Consider the following 6,000-nt stretch of genomic DNA (forward strand, 5'->3'; position numbering starts at 1 on the left):
TGATATACCCATTTAGAAAGCATGCAAATTGTATGCGAATTTTTGCGTCACTTAGCAACATCAGATAAATTAATTTGTGGTGTATAAACATTTGAAATCTAATTTTAGTTTTGTTACTGCTGGTGATGCAGCACATCTAACACTGTACATTACATTAGCAGTTCATCATAGTTTCAGTGTTAAATTTTACCAGTGAAACAAGCTGACCTAAGGTCCTAAAGTAAAATGCTACAAAAGGCTAGAGATGTAAAACACAGTAAACTCTATGTCTGTTGTTTGCAAAGTGAGAACTTCGACTTGATTATCAATTCTGAGCATGTATGTACCGTGTTCTAGGGGATTATCAATAGATGGGTTTGTGGGAACTGTGCTATAATTACAATAAATGGCTGCCCACCAATAAAGCACGCACTAGATTGCTGCTACCTATAATTTTTTGATTTTCCATAACAAATCATAAGCTTTCAATTAACAGCAAGAGCAAGGTTATAGTCCCATTAGTTCATGAGTAATTGCGTGACAGATTGACATACACACACTTATACATACAGATGCTATTGTATGTCCATCCATCCATCCATTTTCCAACCCGCTGAATCTGAGCACAGGGTCACAGGGGTCTGCTAGAGCCAAACCCAGCCAACACAGGGCACAAGGCAGGAACCAATCCCGGGCAGGGTGCCAACCCACCGCAGGACATATATATATATATATACACACAAAGCAAACCATTTTACAGTACACTTCCAAAGTTTTCATATTACATATACATTAAATTTAAATTGTTTTTAGTAAGGCTAACTAAATTAATATGCTAAAATATCGTTATTGTCTCTGTTGGATTTTGAATAGAGTATAATTGTGCACTAATGATAGGTTTCCTTTATTGTGTATCCCTCAATAAAATAAGGATCATTATTACATTATGCTAAAACATTGCTATTGTCACGGTTGGGTTTTGAAAACTCAGGGTAAACACTTGTTCACTAATGAGAAGTTTCCTTTATTACACATTGCTCAGTAAAATAAAGATCATTATTACATTCTGTAACAAGACTAAACATACTGTTGTCCAATTGTCTTTCCATTTATATTAAAACTTGTGAAGGAACCACAAATTATGAAATGTGGTGGTGGGAACTGTGAAGTACTTCATCTTACACCACAATAAGAATGCATTTTTGGTGCATTAAAAAAAATCTGTTTAATATGTTCATTCTAGACAGGGTTATGGTCTGGACTTGAGGGTTTAAGTTTCAGCAAAGTTCTTTTTCTATGCAGTTCCTCTTGGTAGACAATAAGGCAGGATTTTCCAAGAAAAGTTTGAAATGGGAGCTGTTTTGGTGCAAACTACAAAATTAGAATGGATGTGGTTTGGACTACACAGAAAGAAATGTCACCAGCAAAACTCTTCCTTTATACTTCAGAAATCTCTCTTATGTGCTTAACTTGGGAAAACATGAAAAACCACTGAGAATGAACATGTTTTACCCTAGAGGTAAAGGTTTTGTAATGCAGCAGCACTGCCATCAAGACAGTTTTACCAGACATTGGCAGCAACGGAGTCGATTTATTTATTATCATTTTTAAAGTGATTGGCCACATTAATGTTTTATATATACGTAAATGCAAGCGTATAGGATAGGAGAGGTAGACTATTAATCTTGGGAGAACTTTGCAGTAAAAAAAAAGTACAAAACATAAGGCATTGTGATCACAGATGTCCAAAGTTTCAACATCTATCCATCCGTAGGTACAATTTTTGAACAAAAAGGGTATTCACGCCCGCCACTAACTGGTAGAATTTATTCGGGTAACAAAGCAGCGTTTACCAGACTTTCTTCTTAACTTCACAGTGTATTCTGGTGAGCTAATCAAAAACATCAGCAGCACCTTTGCCAAGTAAAAAAAAAAATCCGCTTCTCCTTCTTAGCTCAATTATGAAGTGCAGGTTTGTGTAAAGACTGCCACGGGTGCCGAGTTACCTTTCACGTCCAACTGTTTTGCTTCACCTCATTAAATAAAACCAAACTTCAGACATGGTTAATGGCAGGATATACCATTTATAACTGTAACTCGTTCGATATGAGCAGGAAGGAAGGAAGTGGACGAAGGAGCTTACGAGTGATTTTTGTTGTCTCACCTCACAAATTTTGCAATAGATTTTTGTTTAAACGCACATATAAATATTATAATGGCAAAAAACTATTTTACTCAACAAATAAAATTACAGTATGTAGGAAGGCAGTGTTATTTCGAGTAGGTCCCTTTAACTTCTTACTTGCACATGTAACCATTCGAAATCATGTAACAGTTAATTAACACGGTAGCGTATAAAAAAGCGTTGTGCAGGGCAAACGTTTTGGTGCAGTTGGGAATTTCGCTGTGTGCAAACTACACCAAAATGATCGCGCGGTGATAAACCTACTATGATGGAGCAAAAAAAAAAAAAAAAGACTGATAAAAATGAGATTTTAAGGAGGATCTAAATACTGATCGCGCGTCGTTACGCGCTTTCAGAGTAAAGCGAAACACGGTAGGCCCGTCACGCAAGAAGAACGGAGGGAGGGGGGCGAGAATAGCCACGCAACTTCAGTTACACGCGCATTTTGCACAAATGTAGCGTTCTGCTCGACAGCGACTCCGAATCGAACGCATCTATTTGGGGGGGAAAACTGTCAGAATTCTCCCGCGAGTTTCGAGTTTTCCAGCGTGCGCGCAGGTGGTAAAGTATGAGAAAGCAGAGGCCTGGGCCTTGCTTGGCAACACTTACGGCACTTCATAACTCCCCTTTCCGCGAGCACACGCAAGCGATCGGTTAGAATGCGAGAAGCCGAGAAATTAAACGGAACGGAAAGAATAAGGAGGTGCAATTCCCACACCACCACCACCACCAATATTAGCAGCAACAACAATCCCCACCACAGACAACCCATACTGTCTCGCGTAACGGAGGAGGTCGGCGCCTGCGGCCTGGAGCGATTAGACGCGTAAGACCGGGTTTACCTGCATTCAGTAAGCGGCCGAGAGGTTACGATAAGGAGGTTAAAGGCATGCAGACTCCACGCCGGTACTGTACTCCTGAGAGGCTGAAGGAAGGGCGACGACGATCATCATGGCTCCTGCTCATGTAACCCCTTCTGCCCTCCCTCCTACACACGCTCTCTCTCCCGAAAACACACCGTTGTGCTCTCACACGCGCTGCCTGTCTAGGGAACTGGGAGGGGAGAAGAAGCCAACGGCAAAAAGTTTCCCTGAATCACTGTCCTGCCATCTGACGCACAAGCAGCAAGTGGCTCGTAAAGTCTAGGTGTTGGTAAGCAATGCACACGTGTCTGCCGCCGGCTTTCATTGTGTTTATACATGCGAAGATTCAAAGATTGTAAATTTCCAACGAATTTCAATAAAGGAAGGACCGACCGTTTTAATCCAAATATGGACCGTACAAATTATATGATTTCCATTATAAATCATCTTAAATTACATGGAAAATCTCTTTGGCAAGTTTTTGATGGGTGAAACCATTAGTCCATATTCCATCTGCACCTTATATGTATTTAATAATACGGCTAGTTAAGGCCATTGTGACCACATTTTCAAAGTCTCAGAACGGGACAGAAAAGCTTAATCCAGCGACTGTGCTAGACGAAAATAGCACGGTTGTTTTGGGAGATGCACTGAGATATTGATTGTTACACATCAAATATAATTCTCTATACACTTGCAAATTTGGATCCAAAACAAAAAGGTGACGGGGGAGTGCCACGACGTTTCTGTTTGGTGCTTGTGCACTTCCAAGGTTGCAAAACTAGTGCCATATTTCCATTAGTTGAATTTTATATCCATTTTTGTTATCAACCAGCTTCACGTTTTGATTGAGAAAATTCCTCTTTGAATGCTAACGGAATAGACAGTACAGTTGTGTCTTTTTAAGAACATAAAGGAAAAGAATTGAATGGCTACTGGTATGATGAGCTACAGTACCATTGCTCACAGGATCTTGAACAATCCTATTTTAAAATGTAAGTGTGACTCTGTCATTGTTAGGCGTTAGCAAAGTAAAGATGGTAGATGTGGAAATACTATTGATGATTTAATTAAGATATTTTCAGTGTTCAGTTTTAAAACTAAGGATATATGATTTAGACATTCCATACTCTCCTCTCACGTAGAATAAAAAAAGTAGAATGTGAAATATTTGGGGACAATGGTTCCACTGTACCTTTTGAACTGAATAATACTCTAGATAAAACAATTAGGAAGAAGAGATCATTTATCCTATCAATTGCTTTAAAGCATACACAACTAAAACATTGTTTTACAGGTATTTTAGTTATTTATTAATTACATTCCATATATTAATGTTAATGTTAAGAACAAAAATTGTTTGAACAACATTGTTAAAATTGATAGGGAAAATGTTTTTGTCTGTTAATAGTCCTTTCTCTTAATGTGGAGGTTACTAAGGCAACCAGTTTTGTGATGTCAGGCTGTACTTGTCCTCTCAGTTTAAAGCTCTAGGTAATGCCACAAGCCTCAAGATTTAAATTCCTAAGACCTGGAAGAAATATATTTTTTAAGAGCTTTTTTTATTCCTAGTGCAATTAATGTTGAATCGTATAACACAATGTGCGTAGGCGTGATTTTGCCCTGATAAACTCTAAATTCATATATACTGTTGAAATTCAATATTCCTATCCTTTGGAATCATAGGTTGTGTGTCTACATTACTCTATAAAATTTCTTTAAATGTTTCTTGCTGTGTGTTACATTATCTGTGAAATGATGAGGTATATTTCTATAACCTTCTGTATTATATCTTCAAAGTATCATCAAGAAGTAAACCTTGTCTAGGGACTGGGAAAAGAGGCTAAATTATACTTGCAAAGGAACTTGTTACGTGATTAAAATGATTATGTTCTTAATTACTGCATCTTAACAGAATGTGTCAGTGTGAATATAAACATGCAGAAAGTGTGGATGGCACAATTTTTGTGTAGCGTCTTTTATAACTAAAATGAACCACCAAAGTAGTAACAGTGAAGAAGATAAAAGCTACAAAATGCCTCGGATGAAACTGGGTACTAGCATGCCTCTCCATGAGCTTTCCTAACAGTATGCAGAACTCGCCTCAAGTCTGTCTGTGTTCAGTCAGTGGTTACATTCCAAACTTACCCTTTCTTTACTCCATTTTCTTCAGCTAAAATGATAACTTAATTTTGAAATTTCTGTAGCAACTGTACTGACCCTTATTGTCAGCTGTGCGTCTAATCTAGCGTGATACTTCATGTTTACTTGTTTGGACTTTAAGTTTGTCTCTTATTCATGATGTATAGAATAGTCTTGTATTGTATCTTATAAATGTGCCTTTTTATTATAAAATGCCTCTAAATGAAGAAGGCTACATAAAATAAATTTTAAGACGTTCAGGTTTTTTGTTTTTCCCTCAAGGCTGTGGCGGCAACTTGTGACGAAGGCCTCATTCTGGGATCAAAACATTTTTTCTACAGAGTTTGAGGCAGATCCCTTCTCTCTTATTCTGTTCTTTTTCTTACCATATCTGGCCACATAATGTTTTAATGCTCCCCACCTTACTGAAATATTTTTGCTTATATAGAAATGTCATTTTTTTAACCACTATTCTCTATTTCCTGTGGTTATAGGCTAGTACTGTACTTTAGAATTTCGTGCTCTTTATTATCATTTTCTCTTGTAAGAATTGCTTTTACTGTAAAATGTATTCATCTGTGTTGTCGTAGTTGATAAATCATTATCAGCCATTCAGAGTCCTATTTTCATCATGCTGAAAGGTATGCAAACACTGCATTAATATTCTTCCACCTTTTTTGGAAGTGGGATGTGATGGAGGTTGGGACTAAGAGTCAATAGATTATCTTCTCATTCTTTGTAGTTTAAATGCCATTTAATTAAGTGAATATTTATAAAGTTTCAAATAATCTATGAAGATCCCAGCTGTTTAAATGTTTCACTATATCTTAA

The 6,000-nt window shown here is 37.5% G+C and overlaps 1 protein-coding gene across 3 annotated transcripts in view; it reads right to left on the reverse strand.

Moving 5' to 3' along the window:
* cnot6l (CCR4-NOT transcription complex, subunit 6-like) overlaps window positions 1-3,305 on the reverse strand; it is a 56,977-nt gene extending 53,672 nt beyond the window's left edge. For all 3 annotated transcript variants that reach the window (XM_028805591.2, XM_028805593.2, XM_051929549.1), the window contains exon 1: window positions 3,007-3,305. The gene's annotated coding sequence lies outside the window, so the exon portion shown is untranslated. The remainder of the gene's footprint in view (window positions 1-3,006) is intronic.
* Between the last annotated feature and the right edge of the window lie 2,695 nt (window positions 3,306-6,000).

This window comes from Erpetoichthys calabaricus, chromosome 7, assembly GCF_900747795.2.
Source record: "Erpetoichthys calabaricus chromosome 7, fErpCal1.3, whole genome shotgun sequence".
Classification (NCBI taxonomy): Eukaryota; Metazoa; Chordata; class Cladistia; order Polypteriformes; family Polypteridae; genus Erpetoichthys; species Erpetoichthys calabaricus.